Source organism: Abramis brama (assembly GCF_963993115.1).
Source record: "Abramis brama genome assembly, chromosome: 2".
Classification (NCBI taxonomy): domain Eukaryota; kingdom Metazoa; phylum Chordata; class Actinopteri; order Cypriniformes; family Leuciscidae; genus Abramis; species Abramis brama.
The window spans coordinates 20,965,122-20,987,391 of record NC_139964.1 but is presented as its reverse complement, the minus strand read 5'-3'; the positions used below and the strand labels follow the sequence as shown (position 1 = coordinate 20,987,391).

Genomic DNA, 22,270 nt, shown 5'->3' with positions numbered 1-22,270 from the left:
AAATGTGTTGTGTTTGGTCAATAAAGTCTTCAGGTATCTCTGCTATACATCATGGATTTGATTATCCTGCTGACTCGAGTACGTGTGTTCACTCAACAGCTGGAGATCAACAAGGACTTCAATGTGACAGCTAGAGGAACTGGAACAGCCACTCTCTCAGTGAGTGTCTATAAGCGTTTATACGGTCAACAGCAAGATTAAAGCGTTTGAACATCTAATCTGAGACGTGCTGCTCTTTTCAGGTTCTGACGCGGTACTACGCCAGACCTGTTGAGAAGAAGTCTGACTGTACACTCTTTGATCTGACTGTTAAAATGGAAAAAAACTCTGAAAGTAAGATTGACAAAAAGGCCTTTCTTTAGCACTTTCTGTACATTAAGGCTTTTCACACTGTGCTTAGCCCTGGGTTATCGTCACTCTAACCCATTTTAAGAACATTTGACACTTTAAACTACAACTACAATGACATTAGAAGTGGGTTAGCACTGCTTTCTACATGGATCATGAAACATTAAACATGATAACACAGGATTATGTTTACCAACAGGCTAGACTGACCCAGGGTTCACTAGTTAACTTTTATTTCCCCAAATACCTTTATGTATTAAATCTTCATTTTAATGAATTTTATTTTTATATTCCCTATATAATAGAAATAGATATTATAGAAAGGGAAGACTTGACTTGAACTAAAACCACCAAATACTTTTGTTTCCCTTTAGCAAAAAAAGGAGCCACTGAAAGTTACAACTTCATTATGGATTTCATGTATGTGAACAAATACCTCATTCATTTTTATGTCAAGAAAACATTTAATTTGTAATTAATCAGCATGTGCTCATTTAGGCTGTTTTCACACTTGGTTTGTTTACTGTCCCACATTCGCTGTATGTTTGCTTCATGAACGCGAGTACCAGGGACAGTTAGATAATGATTTCAGGGGAGACTCCAGTTTCACTGCGTTCTGACACGGAAAAGAGTTTATTCAGAGACAAGCAGCTCTACACTATACTACAATATAAGAAATCTGACATCAAATGGACTCAGCACAGCAAAATCCCCAGTGTTAAATTAACACTCTTCAGTGTACATATGTGTCCACACTACAGGGTGTTAAAAATTAACACTGAAGCAGTGTTGAAGTTAATGAGATAATTAAGTGATTGGTCATTAGTGGTGACACCTGATGTTAATAAGCAGAATCATTGACGGAAAGAGAAAAAACAATAACAGAAAAAAAGAAACACAAGAACTACAACTGACTTCGAGTCATTACACATTGTTGCACTTATTATTACCAGTTTGACTTTATTTCTGTCATACATCGACAAAAGTTCTTGAGATTCAACAGAAGTTTAGATGGTAATGTTTTATGGATTTTTTCTTTTCAAGTTACCATTATGGTGGTCAGTGTTTGCTTTAGTTGGGCTCTTGACCCTTTTCATTTTTTAATATTAGTTTTTCTCTGACTGTTCCAACATTGTGTTTATAAAGCACATTTGTTACTGCAAGTGAAAACATGACCTGCTCACAATATGTTTTGATGATAATGACATTTTCATCACGTAGTGACCTGATTCACTGATGTCATTCAGAGTCTAAATGTTTGACTATATGCTTGATGTCTCGTTTTAATATTGGTGATTGTAGCTCTGAGATTCTACAGTTTGAGATCCAACAGCAATATGAAAATACTTTGTGCAAAGAAGTTATTGTGTTTAAACATACAGACATCAAGAATCAGCATATGAATCTCAACAATGGTGACAATAAACAAACTAGTGACAAACAGATCAACTCTGAACATCACAAAACAAGCTACTAAAGTCAGAACAAAACAATAGCAAAATAAAAGCAAACAATGAAAATTACAGGACAATTCAGCTGCATAATTTATTCATGCTGAAATGCATGATGTGAGCCATTGATGCGTTCTGATTGGTGGCTCCCATCATGCATTGCAACATTAAGCATTTGTTTGATTGTCACCATTGTTGAGATTCATATGTAGATTCTTGATGTCTGTGTGGGATTTTAAAACCTTCAGATTTCTAAAACATTGTTGGAGGTAAGTACTGTAGTGAAAAATTAATAAAACATTTGGATAATCAGTTTATAATGATGGGTGAGATCAGTGAATAATTTCATCATTAAAACATAACCAGGGCTGCATTTCCCTAAAGCATCTTAAGCCTAACTTGATCTCAGACCAACTGCAACACATGGTCTAAACGATCAAATTAGGCTTGCGATGCTTTCAGGAAACACAGCCCAAATCATAGTTTCTCTTGCTACAACACATATGCTTTATAAACACAGAGTTGAAGCAGCCAGAGAAATACTAATGTTAAAAAAGAAAGGGTCAAGAGCCCAACTAAAGCAAACACTGACCACCATAATGGTGACATGAAACGAAACATTCCATAAAACATTACCATCTAAACTTCTGTTAAATCTAAATAAGACCGTGTGTAGATGTATGACAGAAATAAAGTCAAACTGGTAAAATAATAAGTGCAATAATGGCTCGAAGTCAGTAGTTCTTGTGTTTCTCTTTTTTCTGTTCTTGTTTCTCTTTCCTTCAGTGAGTCTGCTTGTTATCATCAGGTGTCACCACTAATGGCCAATCATCACTTAATTAATCACTTAATTATCTCATTAACTTCAACACTGCTTCAGTGTTAATTTTAACACTCTGTAGTGTGGACACATATGTACACTGAGGAGTGTTAATTTAACACTGGGGATTTTGCTGTGAGGTTTGCATGTAAAGCTCTAGTGTGAAAGCAGCCTTAAACAAAGAATCAGTTGATGGAGGAAAACTGAAGACTTACGAAACCTGTTAATAAAATCTGCTCTTTATCTCCATCTTTACAGCTACAAAAATGATAAAACTGATGCCACTATGACTATTCTGGACATTGGCATAGCGATGGGATTTGATGTTGAAGAAAATGATCTTAAAGAGGTATTATGATGATAAACTGATGCAGTGATGCCTCACTTTGGTATTTAGAAGAGGAATCCACACATCTGCAGATAGGCCATAAAACATGTTGGTCATCATGTGATGCATTGAGCTTTTTTTCTCATTTTCTTGCCCTCAGTTGTCCACGGGGAAGGAGAGATACATTCAGAAATATGAAAAGAATAAAGTGCTGTCAGAGCGAGGATCCCTCATCCTCTACTTAGATAAGGTATTTCAAACAACTTCTGTTGCCCGATGATGTCAAAAACAGATTTTTTTTTTTCTTTTAATAAGGAAACCATGTGTTTTGCTTAATATCACAGTATTGTTGAATTCTTGATTCGGATTGGCTGACAGATGTTCCAAGATGCTCATTAACTGTAATGCCATGTGGTTCAACTTTGGTACATTACAGACTGCTTATCAGAATCATATTTCACATGATACTTTAAGCAGAAGAGAAAGTGCAAATTGAATATATAGATCTAAATTATAATATATACATGTATATTTTTTCTACACAGCAAAATCCCCGGTGTTAAATTAACACTCCTCAGTGTACATATGTGTCCACACTACAGGATGTTAAAATTAACACTAGCCGCGTTTCCACTGTCGGGCCAGGGCCGGGCCGGGCCGTGCTAGTGCGTGCCAGGGCCAGTCGCGTTTCCACTGTCACTTCCGGGGCTTGACCGGGGCTTACTCAGGGCCAACGGCCAGGATTTCTGGCCCGTCGAATACCTTGGGCCAAAGTGGGCCAGCTCGGGCTACAGGAGTGGTTACCAACAGAGGCAGAGTTTACTGTCGGGAGATGCCAGCGCCGGATGATTCTGTCCGCATTAAAGACTTTTAAAATAATTTAACTCGCGTTCATTTTTGAATGCCTTCTGTTTGTGATGCAAAAGACTATGCGCGCTAACCATTACCATAGTAAACGCTTGAAGATACGCATAGTAAAAAAACATAGTGAACGCTTGAAGAAACCAGATCAATCATAAAGGCTATCACAGTCATGTTTTTATTTTATCTGTCAGTAGCCTACATCTCGTCTCTTTATACCGGACTATCATAAAATAGAGGAGCTTCCTCTGTTTCTCTGACTGAAAATATCTGTATGGGAGTCGAGAGAGTGCTAAAGCTCCTCAGGTCATATTTTTGGTGGCATATATTTGTAGAAATTATCATTCTTTCTAAATGTGATGTAAATATGTCCTGTAACTACCAGATAAACAGAAACAGACGCGACTGAAGAAGTAAGTGTGTCGTCTTTCTTTTGTGAAATAGACCTAACGGTAATTTATTTCTGAGTGACTAATGTGCAATTTTGACATAAATTAATTATGATCAATTTATCACTTTTTATTGTAAACCTGTGGTAAAACATTGATGCTTGGGTTTTAAATATTCAAGTAAACAACAAAAATGCCAGCAAACAGCCGCTTTTATCATATTTGTTTTCAACGCTGTTTCCAGTGATTTCTGATTAGTTTTCTGATAAAACTTCCATTTGTTGGTGAAATGATGGGTTAGTGTGACGTTGTTCCAGAGAGGTGTGTTACGGGCGTGTTTTAGTGAAGCGCTGTGGAGCTTCTGGCCCGACAGTGGAAACGCAGGCCCGGTGCTATTAGCCCGAGGCTATTAGCCCGGCACGGCCCATTTAAAGCCCTGGCTCGCACTGGCCCGAGAGTGGAAACGCGGCTACTGAAGCAGTGTTGAAGTTAATGAGATAATTAAGTGATTAATTAAGTAATGATTGGCCATTAGTGGTGACACCTGATGTTAATAAGCAGAATCATTGACAGAAAGAGAAAAAACAATAACAGAAAAAAGAGAAACACAAGAACTACAACTGACTTCGAGTCATTACACATTGTTGCACTTACAGGCCGCTGTACGTGAGCTGTATCGTTCAGTTTCGTTCTGACAAACGGGGCACTAGTTTTTCTTTTGCTCAATATGTTCAACGTTAATAAAAGGTATCCAAGCAAAAAGTTCCCCACGCATTATCCTGCAGTTAATGAGAAAAGTGTAATTTATTGGCGCACTATATTGACTGCATATTGAGACATATAAAACTGTTGAGCTAGATTTTCAACCAATCAGCATCGAAAATGTAAGTAGGTCAGAGCCGAAATCAAGCCAATATCACTACGCACATGTAAACATGGAGGAGGACGTAAGCAACGCATCTTCATCTGATAGCGGCGATCAAGCTCGTTTAACACCCGTAAAGTGTATTCTTCATGTCGGAAAAGATGGTGGGAAGTCCGATGGGAAAAAATCAAGCAATGTGCGTAGGAATGGCTCAAAACGTCGGACACTACGGAGCTAGCTATTGCTAATAAACATGTTGCCCTCCTGGATAAACCGGTCTCTGATGTCCCAACAACTACGGGTTTCACCCGGCCTGCTATCGGCGTTTTATAGACAAAAAACGCTTGGCTTGTGTGTATGTGTGTGGTTTGCAAAAAAAACTTGCATCACAATAAGTGTATTGTGATTGTCAAAACATTTTAGTAACTAAACTGAATTTTATTAGGTTTAGTGACAACATGTTACAATGTTTATATGGTACAATTTCTGGTAAGCTACGTTTTTTTTTTGTTTTTTTTTACAAATTTCTTGAAACAAATTTCACGATTTCAATTCAATTTTTGTGATTTGATTTAATATTGACTCATTTGGATAAATATTAGGTACACAAGATAGGCGTTCATTTTTCTCAAGAAAAAAAAATACATAGGCTACATACACAGCAAACTCCTCAGTGTTAAATTAAGGTTTACACGTACATGGTTATTTTGAAAAACATTTCTCTTCGTTTGCGCCCTTCGTTTACACGCAAACGGAGGATTCGCCAATGAAACCGATTCTTTCTAAAAACTCCGCCCAGAGTGGAGATTTTGAAAATCTTCGTTTGCCCGTTTGCATGTAAACTGAGAAAAACGGAGTTTTAGGCAGCGACGTCACAGAATGTGACTATTTTCGGGATTCTGATTGGCTAAGGTGGGCTTGAGCTTCTCGTTACACTGCCACCTACAGGTTTGGCATGCTCTTGACAGCATATACACAGGTTCGTGTGCACAATGTTATTTTTGAAAACGAAGAGGGGTGAAATGTCCGTTTATGAAAATAGCCATCCACGTGTAAACGTAGCCTAACACTCCTCGGTGTACATATAGGTCCATCTACAGAGTGTTAAAAATTAACACTGAAGCAGTGTTGAAGTTAATGAGCAAATTAAAGCAACACTATGTAACTTTTCAACCTTCATAATATATTTCCAAGATCCTTGTGATGGTACATCGACTTACAATAGGTTGAATGACACGTCTGCCATAGCCTGACAGGGTCTGTATCGCTTTTACTGGCACTATGTAACTTCGGGGTTCGGGTAGTAACCAGAGCACAAAAAGAACTACAAAATTCGACTGCTTTACGGCATACGTCACTTCCCCCACCACTTCGTCAAATTTGGACGTGAGAGGCCAACCAGCGTTTGTTTTCGGCTTTCGTGCGTTTGTCATGGGGGCTGTTTACACCTGGCCACTTCATGCGTTTTCTCAGATCGGATAGCTATCCGATCGTGAAAAGTCCAGGTTTAAATGCCCTCCGAAATGCATTTGAGACGGATTTGAATCTGATCCCTCAAACCACTTCAGGAGGAGATCTGAGACGCATTCCAGACGAAACTGGACAAGTGTAAATGCATATGGTTGTTGAAACCACATATGTAAATTGTACTCCTCCCAAAAATGCTAAAAAAAAAACAAAAACAAAAAAACGTGTGAGAGCGTGTTATAGGCTATATGTTATATCCAGATATGACGACGCGCGCTGGAACACGCATCACCGCAGATGAGCAACTGCATCAAGCCAACGTGCAAACTATCGCAAATCAAAGTGAAAGTAAGTCGCAGACGCTTAACACACAATCTTCATCATTAAAAGTAAAGAAACGAAATGATCTTACCAGGGCTGTTACTGCTCTCTCTTATTGCGGTCTTCAAATTTTAGCTGATGATCTATAAAATGCAGCTCATATCTGTTGCTTTCGGTGACGTGCACTCCATTAAATAGCGCGAGAATTGAAGATCGAATTTAAATCCGTTTCGCAAAAATACATTTATGTGACCAGGTGTAAATGGAATTGTTTTGATAAATCAGATAGCTATGCCTCACAAATTAGTTTGCCAGCTGAACTCAGGTGTTGTGAGGTGTATTTATCACGTAGTCCCGAGGGATATCAGACGACGCTGTTGACGTTGATTCCTGCGATTATCATGAAAACAGCTTTCAATATCTCACATAATTATCAGGACGTAGAGGTTGTAAATAGTGTAAACGAGCACAATTTGCAAACTATTATGATACATTGCAATAATCATATCTAATGACATCATAACGGCCAATGTTATGAATAATGCGACGTACATTTAACTTCATTGATGTTATCTGGCATTTTGTAATGTTTACATTCCAATAAAAGCAACACAAATTAAATTATACAGTAGGCCTAGAGACTATTTACTTGTGATTTAGCTGCAATCATGTAAAAACATTATAATATAATATATTTACGACAGTACAAGTATTCCACAGCGACTCTAGGGGTCGCTGTTTGACAAAAACACAATTTCTACTTAGTGTGGCTTTAAGTGATTAATTAAGTGATGATTGGCCAATAGTGGTTACACCTAATGTTAATAAGAATCATTGAAGGAAAGAGAAACAACAAGAACAGAAAAAAGAGAAACACAAGAACTACTGACTTCGAGCCATTACACATTATTGCACTTAATATTACCAGTTTGACTTTATTTCTGTCATACATCTACACACGTTCTTATTTAGATTTAACAAAACGTCTGTTAAATCTAAATAAGAACGGTAATGTTTTATGGAATGTTTCATCAGTGTTTGCTTTAGTTGGGCTCTTGACCCTTTCCTTTTTAACATTAATTTTTCTCTGGCTGCTCCATCTCTGTGTTTACAAAGCACATTTATTGTGGCAAGAGAAACTATGGCCAGGGGCTCGTTCTTCGTACGTTGCTTATTACATCCGAGATCAAATTACACATCCAAGATGATATCATCGTGCTAATCATGATCCGGCTAATTGGGTTCTTCGAACACACCTGTTGTTTATGATTAGTATCGCTGGATTGAGTTATCTGAGATAACTGCGCGTTCATGCGCTGGTTAAAAGGGGATATGTATCGATAGTAGAAACATTGATCAGCAACGCTGCTATTGGCTGTTCAGCGTGGCCAAAGAACGCGCTCAGTTTTTCTCCTCAGCAGAGCAAGATAGTCGAAGTTTATTCGGAATTTTAATGTTTAATCAAAACGCCAGGGAACACCTCAAAGTCTGCAAAAGCCAGGAGAGAGGGCTGGCAAAAAGTAGCAGACAATTTAAATCCGTTAGAAGTGGCCATGTTAGATGTTTTTATCACTTATTAGCCTTATTTGTATTTTAATAATTGCATAATTACTTTGTTCATTGTAATGTCAGAGTCACCACACTAGAACATGGGAACAAATAAAAGTGAAGAACAAAAATATTCTACATAATGGTAATTTTTAGTTATATTATAGTCTCTTCTCTTCTATAAAAGACACTGTTAAATAAATGGTTGTCTGTTTATAAAAGCAACCAAGAAAAAGGCTGAGAAAAAAAGATAAAAGATCTTAGTAGCCTACACCAGGGCTGGGAGATTTAAATCGCGATATTGTTATGCGCATCTCGTCAGTAAAGCCGGTTCCTTGATTAGTAGTAAATCGCCATCACCTGCTTTCAGATGGAGCGGCATTTAGGGCTGATGAGATAATTAAGTGATTAATTTAGTGATGATTGAGCATTATTGAAGACACCTGATGTTAACAAGCAGAATCACTGAAGGAGAAAATCACAAATTGTAAGTTACCATTAAGGTGATGGGTGTTTGCTTTAGTTGGGCTCTAGACCATTATATGTTTAATTTAATATTTACTGTTGTTTGTCTGCTGTTATTGATTTATAACAGTTAAATGAACAAAGTAAAATTTTGTCATATAGTGTTGGTTATGTTTTGACATAATCATGCTGTGATCTGAAAAAGGAAACTTATTGAGATAGTTTGGTTTAACTTGTTAGCAGCAGTTTTGTGATTTTTCAGCCTATGATTATCAGTATTTTACGTATAATTCAAAATATTTAATAAACATTGTTCTGATCAAAAGACATTCGGATAAATTCATTTAAAACACAGACATCAATAATCAGCCTGTGAATCTCAACAATGGTGACAATAATAAAGCATGTTGCAGTGGCTGCCACCAATCACAACTCAATAATGGCTCCCATCATGCATTGCGGTATGAATAAATTATGATCTGAATTGTCTTTGTAATTTACTTTTCCTAATTTAATATTCTGCTCCTCACCATTGTTGAGATGCATAGACTGAATCTTGACATCTGTGTGTGCCTAAAAGAATGAGTTTTTTTTAAACAACTTTTAAGAAATCCTTTATATTATATAAAAAATTCTGGGCATTTATGCAGATTCACAGTTATGCTGTAACCAACAACATAAATCAAAGTCAGAAAGAAGGATTTTAATGAGTTCAGTGATCAAGTTCAAATGATGATTGTCATAATATAACCAACACCATCAGATCACTTTTTTTTCTTTGTTCAACTGGCAGTTATAACTCAGATACCTCAGACAAACAAAATCTAAAGTTAATAATATATGGGTCAAGAGTCCAACTAAAGCAACCATTGATCGTCATAACGGTGGCTTACAATTTGAGATTTTCTCCTTCAGTGATTCTGCTTGTTAACATCAGGTGTCTTCAATAATGTTCAATCATCACTAAATTAATCACTTAATTATCTCATTAACTTAAACACTCTTGAGTGTGGACTCATACACTCCCAGGGGCCTGTACCATGAAGCCGGTTTAGGTGGCTAGCCAGCTATGTTTCAGTTTAGTTTCCGCCAACCCTGGGTTTTAGGTACTATGAAAGTAGTTCGGCTTTAATCGGTGTTCGTTGCCATGGTATCTTACGCTGCACGGCTAACCTGCTCCGGGGCAGGCTATGTTCTGGATTCAAGATCTCAGACTGAAGTTTGACCAATCAGCTGAGAGCAAAGAAACATATAGGTGACGTAACTAATTCCCAGTGTCTGTTGCAATGTCTTCACCTTTTAAATTTTTTCCTTATTTGTTATTTGATTGTTCATAAGCAAAAAAAAAAAAAAAAAAAAATGTCTTCACCTTTTCTTCCAAACCCTGTGGACATCTCAGCGCAAATTGTTAGACGAGCACTTCGTAGAGAAAGAGTTTCAAGAGTTTTGTTTGAAAGATACAGATTTTCCGCAGAAGGAATATCTTATTTTTGCACACTTCTTGGGCCGCACATAAAGAATTTGACACGTCGAACTGCACGAACGACACGTCATGCACTTACTGTACCGCAAATGGTATTGCGTTGCGTTTTTTCACAAGGTGGTCTTTGCTCTGCAGGAGTGCATTAATAGTTTCATAGAGTTCCCCGGACATTTATCGACCATGTCCATAAAAGAGGGCTTTTATAAAATTGCCGGTAAGATATATTGATAGGGCGACATCACATGAACACATTTTTTTTCTTTCAAAAAGCAAATTTCAAAAATGTATACTATACAATACAGTACATGTTAAGAATTATTTTAAATCTTTTTTATTATTATTCTGGTAGGCCTAATCTTATGATAGGATTCCCTAGAGTTATTGGAGCAATAGACTGCACACATGTTGCAATCTCCACTGCTCTAGGAGAACATAAGGCACATTATGTTAATAGGAAGTCCTTTCAGCTGCAGCCTTAATGTTCAAGTAGGCCTACATGTGAGATGATTATTTTCTGTGAGATGAATTAATAGTAACATTAACAGATATAACAATGATCTACTAAACATTTCATCTGCAGACGACTTGTGGTCATGAACGTATGATCACAAGTTTGGATGCCAAATGGCCTGGCTCCAGTGCATGACCAGGAATTTTCCGTGAGTCTGTGTTGTGTCAGCACTTTGAGGAAAGAAAGTTAAATTTGGTACAGTACAAAACACTGTAAATTTGAATTAGGACAGAAAAACCTATACACAATAACCCCCTATCATGACCCTCAGACAGGGCCACAGCACCGCTTCAATGTGGCCCTCAGTAAAACCAGAGTGAAGATAGAGATGACCTTTGGCATCCTAACGGCACGTTTCAACTGTGTTCAGTGCTTAAGAGTCACCAGAGCGGGCATCACAGATAGTGGCTGCATGTGCCATTCTGACAGAGAACAGAGTGAGAACCACCACAAAACCAGCTTCTCCCCGATGAAACTGACCCGATCACACTTGACCATCCAGCTGGTGCAGAGTAGATGCAATCACCACAATATTACACTTAATAAAAGCACATTGAAACTGCAGATAGGCCTCAAACTGTTTTATTGGTTTTGTGGGATGGGAGGGTGAAAGAGAGCAAGAGAAAGTTGCATTAATAAATATTCATACTAAAGTGTTACTTGGTTAAATAAGTTCACATACTGAGGTCAGTTTTATCCAGCTGTTTGATCTCCAATTTTTTTTTTTTTTTTTGGAGCCTCCTCAGCTCACAGTCCAGCTCCTTTAGTGTGCGGTCTAGTTTGAGACTACTTTAGTGTGCGGTCTAGTTTGAGACTACTTTAGTGTGCAGTCTAGTTTGAGACTTAGTGTGCAGTCTAGTTTAAAACTCCTTTAGTGTGCAGTCTAGTTCAAGACTCCTTTTGTACAGGGCCTTGACTGAGTCTGTTTCCTCCTGAAACATAATTCCACCACAAACATGATCTTTACAAGTTTTCTGGAGGCTAATCAAATCACAAAAAGTTCCTTGACTTCCTACAAACACAGGACTGACTGTAATTTATGGCAAGGGTTTTAAATCCTTACACATTTCTTCTGAAGCCCATTGAGGTAGAGGCCTCACCCACATAGCAACATTGTGTCGGCCCAGATCCGGCCCACATCTGGCACACGTGGAAAGATGATCTGGCCCACATGCAGCGTGGATCTACGGCACTTGAGTGGCCCACTCCTGTTTGCCAGATCTGGGCCACAAGCAGGCCATAGCAATGCCACATGTCAGCCAAGAGCAAAGAAATAAACCAGAACTGGACCTTATCTGAGCCACAAAGTCTGTGTATATTAAATATGAAGTCATCTCAGCCTTAATAAGCCTGTTAACAAGCAGAATCACTGAAGGAAAGAAGAGAACAGAAAAAGAGACGAGCAGAAACACAAGATCTATAACTGACTTCAGACACAGCCTTAGAGGAAATCAACTGAAGAGAAAAGAAGACATTAAATCTGTGAAGATCTCAGCAGAGGAGGATTAAACAACTCCACAAACAGCATTACCAGCTTCACTTATTACTGACCAGACTGACTTTATTTCTGTCAGACGTCTACAGAAGTTTTATTGAGAATTAACAGAGTTTAACTCTAATGTGTTTCATTTGAAGTCACCATAACAGTGATGAGTGCTTCCATTAGTTGGGCTCTTAACTCTTCTTATATCTTTTGTCTTCTATGGCCACTGTGACAGTGTGTTTATCAAACACATTTGCAGCAGCAAAGAAAGCCAAAGTGAAATGAGATCAGGTGATGATGGTTACCTGTTGATGGTTTTATAATCATCATGATATAACCTGTTTCACTGATGTTTTTGAAATCTAAAAATTATGTTGTTCAACTAATATATTGACATTACGTACATCTGCATACATATGTAACATCTGCAGCGTGAGGTACAGCAATATTATTACAATCAGTTAGCAGACTTTAACAAACATGAGCATGAAACATTACTGTTCGATGACAAACACAGACATCAATAATCAACGTATGAATCTCAACAATGGTGACAATCAAAAGTACCTTGCTGCAATGCATGCTGGGTACCATCATAGTACAAAACTCCCAGCATGCATTGCAGCATGAATAAATTATGCAGCTGAATTGTCCTATAATTTTGTTTGATTCTAAATATTTGCTTTTATTTTTTTGCTGTTGTTTTTGTTGTGACATTTAGTAGCTTTTCAGTGATGTTCTGAATTATTCTGTTTATTTAAAAAAAAAATATTGTCACCATTGTTGAGATTCATGTGCTGATTTCTCATATCTCTGTGTGTCACCATTGCTTCATTTTTCGTGCTCATGTTTGTTAAAATCTTCTAACTGATTGTTATAATATTGCTAAATCTCACGCTGCAGTAACACAGGGTTTGTGATGAGAATATATTAATGGAACAAAACAATTGTTAGATTTCAAAGACATCAGTGAAAGGTTGGACATCAAGGTTATTTCATGATGATTATAAAACCATCAACAGGTAACCATCATCACCTGATCTCATTTCACTTTAGCTTTCTTTGCTGCTGCAAATGTGTTTGACAAACACACTGTCACAGTGGCCAAAGAAGACAAAAGATATAATAAGAGTTAAGAGCCCAACTAATGGAAACACTATTCACTGTTATGGTGACTTCAAATGAAACACATTAGAGTTAAACCTCTGTTAATTCTCAATAAAAACTTCTGTAGACGTCTGACAGAAATAAAGTCAGTCTGGTTAGTAATAAGTGAAGCTGGTAATGCTGTTTGTGGAGTTGTTTAATCCTCCTCTGCTGAGATCTTCACAGATTTAATGTCTTCTTTTCTCTTCAGTTGATTTCCTCTAAGGCTGTGGCTGAAGTCAGTTGTAGTTCTTGTGTTTCTGCTCGTCTCTTTTTCTGTTCTCTTCTTTCTTTCAGTGATTCTTTTTGTTAACTTATTAAGGCTGAGATGACTTCATATTTAATATACACAGACTTTGTGGCTCAGATAAGGTCCAGTTCTGGTTTATTTCTTTGCTCTTGGCTGACATGTGGCATTGCTATGGCCTGCTTGTGGCCCAGATCTGGCAAACAGGAGTGGGCCACTCAAGTGCCGTAGATCCATGCTGCATGTGGGCCAGATCATCTTTCCACGTGTGCCAGATGTGGGCCGGATCTGGGCCGACACAATGTTGCTATGTGGGCAGTTTCTGGGGCAGGTTGTGAAAAATCCTACAATAAAAGAGATGTGTAAGGGCCAGTCCCTTTTTTAGCCACACATTCAAATTTTTGCCATAATAAAAAGCCCAGTGCATTCACATCAGCAACTGTCTGAGAACACACACACAGAGTGTCTTCATTTCCTCCACCCTAATAAATAAAAATAGGCCAATGTAAAGCATAACTGTTGTAAAGCAGGTTATGTTTGGTGTTCTGTCTGCTGCATACTGACCTCTGTGTGGGAGACTGTGTGTATGTGTGCTGGCTTCAACAGGGACACTGTATTTCCCTCTACTGCAGAACATACAGTCAGCCATATTTAAAACTTAAAAAAGTACACTGAAAAAAATGTTATGTTGAATTTACTTAATTTTTTTACGTCAAGGGGTTGCACGAAATAAATTTATCTAAATCCAGATATATTTTTTAAGTTGAGTGTACTTATATTTTGTAAATTGGTTGTACTTATATTTTATAAGTAATTTCAGATTAATAATATTCATAATTTTAGCTAAACTATTTTAAGTTGAATTTACTAAATTTTTTCAAGAATCAGCCTGTGAATCTCAACAATGGTGACAATTATAAAGCATGTTGCAGTGCATTCTGGGTGCCACCAATCAAAACTCATTCATGGCTCCCATCATGCATTGCTGCATGAATAAATAATGAGCTTATGTTCAGAGGTGATCGGTTTCAGTGTTTTAGGTCAAATGACTGTGAAATAATGATTGTTAAAACACAACCAACACCATCAGATCACCTTTTCTCTTTGTTCATAGGCTGTTATAACTCAGGTACAGCAGCCAAACAAAATCTAAAGTTAATGGTTTCAGGGTAAAGAGCCCAACTAAAACACACACTGATCCCCATGATGGTAACTTAAAATTACGGTTGTAACATTACAGTTTTCTCCTTCAGTGATTCTGCTTGTTAACATCAGGTGTCTTCAATGTTGGCAATACAAAATAAATAGTTCTTAATCCATCTTTGACGTCTGTCTGTTATTCAGATATTTTTGTTTAAAAATTGTTAAATGGTTAACTTTTAAGGAATTAATTTTATTAATTATTACTCAATTCTAATGTGTTAAATTTAATTAATAATATTGCTTGTAATCTGCACAATTTTATTGAGTAGATTAGCGTATTCATTTGACAGTGTATATGGAAATTAAATTAAACTTATTTTTTTCTAATTACTTTTAATTGAATGAAATTAACTTGTTTTAAACAAGAGCAGTGAATTTGAAAATTAATAATAAAAAATAAGTAGGATTAAATAACACATTATAATCAGTGAAATTAACCAGATAAAAACATGTAACATTTACAAGGGGTCAGAATCATTTTTTTCAGTGTAGTAATGTATTGCACACGTACCCACTGTTACTTGCTTAGAGGAGCCAGCACCAGGGTCAGATTGTACAGCACCTGTAATCACATCCATAATCGGCCGTCCCTCATTGCTACTCAGAGCCAACTCCTCCGCCAGTGTATTCTGGAAGAGTGGCCCTCCACCGGTTTTCTGAATTTAACTCTTTATTTATGTTTGCTGCAAACAAGTGTTTGTGATAAAATGTTCACAGAAATAATAAAAGGTTGTGGTAATAAATACTCACCCTTTTGAATTATATTTTTATATTTTGTCTTTATCTGCTGTCAAGAACGTTTGGAGTTGGGGTTGCATCTAAAAATCAATGAATATGAATCTTTCTTAGTATATACATGCACATTTTTTATATATTATAAAAATAGGCTAAAATATATACATAATTTTACATGAATAGCATATACAACGTAGGCTATTTGTTTAACTTACATATTAACGCAATCAGCGATCTTTCTCCAACAGTCTTATACACTGTTAGACCTTACCGGGTTTTTTTACAGTAAAATACTGGCAACACTGTTGCCAGTAAAATACTGTTAATTGTACAGTTCTTTACTGTAATCTAGTTTGTTTCTGTAAAAATGCACTAAATTCTAATTCAAGTTAACTAATTACACTTGCAGAAACCGACTGCCTTAAATTGACCAACTGTCATTTAAATGTATTAACTAAAATTTATAATGCATTAATAATGTGAGCAAAGTATTACTGTGAACTTCTTTCATTTGAGACCACTAAAAAACTATTGCACATAAAAGATTTCCACTGGACCAGCAACTACACAGTCACTGTCTGTTAAATAAAGCAACATGCAGCATATCATCAATGTTTGTAGATCTTCTCCTGGACTGAAGCACAGGCTCTACTCTTCTGCACAATGGTGACCCAAAAAAATAATTTTACAGTAAACTACTGGCAACAGTGTTGCCAGTATAAACCTGTTTTATAACTTACAGTTTATTACTGTTAAAATACATTTTGTGGGTGTGTCTTTTTATCTTACACTGTTAACCCTTTCAACCCCACAGGAAAATCCACACTACAAAGAGTAAAAGTAACATTGAGACAATGTTGCAGTGAGATAATTAAGGGAATATGTAAGTGATTGTTGAGCATTAGTGATGAACACCTGCTGTTAACAAGCAGAATCACTGAAGAAAAGAGAAACACAAGAAGAGAAAATAGAGAAACACAATAACTACGACTGACTTCCAGCCATTACACATTATTACACTTATTATTAACCAGTATGACTTTATTTCTGTCATACATCTAGTTGTTATTAAGATGTTTAATTGAAAATGTTTGTTTTGAAGTTACCATTATAGAGATCAGTGCTTGCTTTAGTAGGGATGCAGATGCTAAAATATTCATTTTTCTTTTGCTACTGTGCTACTGTGTTTTTGCAAGTCACACTTGTGTGCACACACAGTTTATGAATGATTGTGGTTGTAATGCTTATGGTGACAAATTCATCATATTGCCTGTTCATTCACTAAGGAATTATTTCTTATTCATTCAGAGTTTTATCCTCGATCAAAAGCGTTACATTAGCACTACTGTGAAACTACAGCAATAAATTGCTATGACTCATTTTTTTTAACACATCATGCATAAACCAAAAAAAAAACAGAGCTACACTATGTTTTAGAAACACAGAGATATCACAATTTAGCACATTAATCTCAACAATGGTGGCAATATTTTTTTTTATTTATTTTTTTATTCATGCAGCAGTGCATGCTGGGAGTTTTATATTATCCTGGAACCCAGCATGCATTGCGACATGAAACTTTTCACCATTGTTGAGATTCATATGCTGATTGTTGATATCTGTGTGTGTCTGAGTCAAACAGGAGTAAAATAAAATTGAATGCACTATATGATTGTTATTTTTCAGAAGACATGATTACAGAAATTTTGATTTCATTTTGTAGATAGACAGATTTATGCTAAATATGACATACCCATAATTTCAATGAATATATACAGGAAAAATCTGAAAATCAGACATGTCCAAGATGATTGTGACATCATCACAAAAGAATAAAAACACCTGATCAACTTTTTCTTGCCATAACAAATGTGTTTTTATAAACTCATTGTTACAGTAGTCAGAGAGAGATGAATGGTAAGAAGTCAAGAGACAAGACCAACTAAAGCAAATACTGATCTCCATCATGGTGACAACAAATGTTATTATTAACTAAATCTCTGTTAATTCTCAACAAGAACTTTTGTACATGTATGAAAGAAATAATCGTAAACTGGTTTGTAAACTGGTTTCACACTCAGTGTTGCTGGAAGTCAATTGTAGTTTTTGTGTTTCTCTTTTTTCTGTTCTTGTTTCTCTGTCCTTCAGTGATTCTGCTTATCAGGTGTTCATCAGTGTCTCAATTCATTCACTTCTTTTTCTTTTGACTATATTAGTGAACTAATGTAGGGAATAGTGAATGAGGGTATAGGGTGTGATTGGGAAAACAGCCTCTGAGTGTCGATTTTGAGCACTGTTCATTTGCAGTATATTCCTGTAGGCTATTTTTGTTTTCTACGGTATATTACTGTTTTAATGGAAAATGGTATGATACTGTCTGAATTATGCCTTTTTTTACAGCAAGGGCTAACAGTGTATTCTCTTTGGCAGCAGACCATATTGTTTCGAGCTTGAAATACATATTTAAATTTATGGTAATTCTGAATGATTATCTCTTACCCCTCCGCGGAAAAATATATCGCTCTCGCTCTATCCATATCGAACGCGATTGGTTGTATGGTGCCAACGTGATTTTGGTATGTGCACGCGCGCGTGGAGTAATCATAGCTTAAGGATCAAAGCCTGAGTTGACAGAGAAAGTTGATGAGCTGCGTCATGGTACCAATAAAGCCTGATCGCATCGGTTTGGTTTTGTCGACTCAAAACTAATCCTGTAACCCCGAGTTTGTTCAACTACCATCATGGTACAGGCCCCAGGAGTGTTAATTTAACACTGGAGTTTTTGCTGTATACAAAGAGCCGTAGTTAACTGACAAGCTGAGCCATATCACATTAAATATCGCTGGCGATACGTCCGCGATATTAATGCGATATGGCTCAGTTTGTCAGTTAACTACGGCTCTTTGTAGTAAATGCCGCTCCATCTGAAAGCAGGTGATGGCGATTTACTACTAATCAAGGAACCGGCTTTACTGATGAGATGCGCATAACAATATCGTGCGATATATCGCCCAGCCCTAGCCTACACTGTAAAATAATTTTTGCTGCATTAAATTAAGGCTGTAAAGTCATTTCAACTGTTAAATCTTGAGTAATGATGAATTGCTTTGACTTGTGAAAGTGAAAACTGATAAACTTATGTTAATGTAAAAATATTTTGCCATGAGTTATTGATCACATGTTTCCCAAGTGTAGTTCATTGTAATGTCATTGTGTTTTCCTCTTTTGTGCAATTTTACATAATACACCAACACTTGTATCTGTTCCCAAGAAAGTGGCTGAAATATGTGCAGTAAGTGGACATTTTCTAACTTTCCAAAAGAAAGAATGTATAAGACCTTGTAATGTCCATTTGTTTCCATTGCACTGGACAGTGAATAAACCCTCTCAGATAACTGTCATATGGAGGAACTAGCCTACCTGCAAGTGCATAAATAACTTTACTTAATTTATACTTGTATGCTTTATGGCTGCAATATAAGTTGTAGGATTCCACATCTACAGAAAGGCCTACAGAAGAGTCTGCACAGACAGAGGAGACATAGGCCTACAGGTGGCCAGTGTATAGCCAACTTTTCCTTTTTATTTGTTGAATGAGGCATGTGTCTAATATCTCTTGTTGCAGGTACTTGACCACTGGCTTTTCTTTACAAAGAACAATTGAAATAAAACTCAAGGAACTAAGCATATTTGTCTTTTATTAAACATTTAATGAAAAGTGTTTTTTTTTTTTTTTTTTTTTTTTTGTTGGTAATGTTGTGTAATATGGCACATGCAACAATGTCACAGGCCCTGTCAGGTGTGCAACCCTCAGACTTTTCAGACACTGAAATCTTCCCTTTAGTTAGCCAAAGTTCATTTCATTGTGTGCCCTTGTCCTGGCTAGAGCTGCATTGTAACTGGTTTTTGGGAATGGGGTCATAAAACACCTGTCTGCAGGCATGTCATAATCACCTATGAAAATATGCAGTTCTGTTAGGATCAGCATACGTGTATGTAATACAGTGAGCTTGATATTTAATTGTGGAACTTTCCTTACCACTTTCAAATAATGTGCATAAATGTGAATCTCTGAGTCATGCACAGATCCTGGCCATTTTGCTTTCACATGTCAACTGCCTTTTTTTTATTTGATATATTATTAATCTGGAATATTAAGAATCACAATAGTAACTGGGCTGCACATTTACATTGTGAACCCCCTTTCTGTTCACATAATCCCCTTCATTGAGTCCTTGATGGCAGTCTATGGTCTAGCCTATAAGCCTGAGTGACATATATACTGTAATCAGCATGGTCATGATTGCATGATCTTCATAAAAAAAGTCTAAAAAAGTCTAAAAAAAATAAAACTGCTTAAAAAAAACCTACTTTACAACATTGGGTCTTAAGTGGCTTGGAAAGCCACAAAAAAAACAACCTAAAACTGTTTTTTAAACCTAAATCACCAGGTAAACTCCGAATGACACGACAGACAGCACTTTCCATAAAGTTCTCCACATCTCCAATAGTGTAAAGGAAAGAGCCACTCGCAAATAATCTTAGGGTACAGTTTGTGCTGTAGTTAAAGCCCGACTCCGACAAGTCGAAAATAAATGTGCGTTTCCAACAAATGAATAATGTAAACGACAATCTCACGAGTCACAAGAAAAAAATATATCTCTCAGAAAGTGCACTACCGCGCTTCCCGTATCAGCTCCGCTTATGAAGCCGGGATCTAATCCTGTTTACATGAAATAAGCCTGCTCCCGAGCAGGTTTAAGATTGCGCACCTGTTTCTATGACAGCAAGTCCAGGATGAGCTTCGAAGAACCAAACAATCCAAGATCATGCCAAATCGTCAACAATCAAATCCAGCTAACTGAGTTAGCGACGTACCAAGAATGGGCCCCTGGGCTGTGCTTCCCGAAAGCATCGCAAGCCTAATTTGATTGTTCAGACCATTTGTTGCAATTGTTCTACGATCAAGTAAGGCTTTCTATGCTTTTGGGAAATGAAGCCCAGGACATGATGGTTATGCTTAGATGATGAAAATACAATCATGTAATGTCTTAATTCACTGAATCAGTATTATTAACTTATTATATAAATGTTTTATTCATATGCGTTACAGTAGTTAATTCCAGCAGTGCTTAAAAAAAGCTAAAATTGTAAAATCACACACGGTCATCAAGAATCTACATATAAATCTCAACAATGGTGACAATCAAACAAACGCTTAATGTTGCAGTGCATGATGGGAGCCACCAATCAAAACGCATCCCCGGCTCACATGATCCATTGCAGCATGAATAAATTATGTTGCTGAATTGTCCTGTAATTTTCATTGTTTTTTCCTGTTTGCTTTTATTTTGCTATTGTTTTGTTATAAATTTAGTAGCTTGTTTTGTGATGTTCAGAGTTGATCTGTTTGTCACTAGTTTGTTTATTGTCACCATTGTTGAGATTCATATGCTGATTCTTGATGTCTGTGTCTAAACAAAACTATTTCTGTGCACAATTTTCAAAATTGTTGAGACATAAAGCATATAGTCAAAGATTAAGACTCTGAATGACATCAGTGAATCATGTCTCTACATGATGATAATGTCAACATCACAACATATTGTGAGTTTTCTCTTGGTGTAATAAATGTGCTTTATAAACACAATGTTGGAACAGTCAGAGAAAAACTAACAATAAAATATGAAAAGGGTCAAGAGCCCAACTAAAGCAAACACTAACCACCATAATGGTGATCGAAAATCCATTATGCAAAAAATTCCATAAAACATTACCGTCTAAACTTCTGTTGAATCTCAATAACTGATGTATGACAGAAATAAAGTCAAACTGGTAATAATAAGTGCAATAATGTGTAAAGACTTGAAGTCAGTTGTAGTTCTTGTTTCACTTTCCTTCAATGATTCTTATTAACATTAGGTGTAACCACTATTGGCCAATCATCACTTAATTAATCACTTAATTATCTCATTAACTTCAACACTGCTTCAGTGTTCATTTTTAACACTCTGTAGATGGACCTATATGTACACCGAGGAGTGTTAATTTAACACTGGGGATTTTGTTGTGTACAGACAGCCCTATCAGCTGGTAGTATTATTTAAGGTTAAAAATAACTCAAATTAAATATAATGCGTTTTTTATTATAATAACAACTTTATTTAATGATATAAGTACAAATATAATAAATATGTAATATAGTACACATATTTAGCAAAATACTCTCTATAGTTTTTTTTCTAGCCAACTAACGTGCCTATATTATGGTCATTAAATGGCTTTCCTGAGGTAAATTTTATGTGACATAATTGTTCTCCAGCTGTTTTATTGACCCCTTTGTTTGATTGATTGATCGATATTATGTATGAAGAATATAGGCTACATTTCGGTAAGCTGTACTGTTTATTTCAACATTGTTCATTCGTGTTTATTTACTATTAGCTACACTGTTAACCCTTGCTGTAAAATTCTGACAATATAATACCATTTTCCATTAAAACAGTAATATACCGTAGAAAATAAAAATAGCCTACAGGAATATACTGTAAATTAACAGTGCTCAAAATCGACACTCAGAGGCTGTTTTCCCAATCACA

General features: G+C 36.5%; 1 pseudogene across 1 annotated transcript in view; it reads left to right on the top strand.

Moving 5' to 3' along the window:
• Positions 1–22,270, top strand: part of LOC311077822 (complement C3-like) — a 515,769-nt pseudogene that overhangs the window by 79,029 nt on the left and 414,470 nt on the right. Inside the window, exons 30-34 of the transcript XR_014609571.1 lie at positions 100–159; positions 243–333; positions 723–768; positions 2,878–2,968; positions 3,108–3,197. The product of XR_014609571.1 is annotated as a complement C3-like (transcript). The remainder of the gene's footprint in view (positions 1–99; positions 160–242; positions 334–722; positions 769–2,877; positions 2,969–3,107; positions 3,198–22,270) is intronic.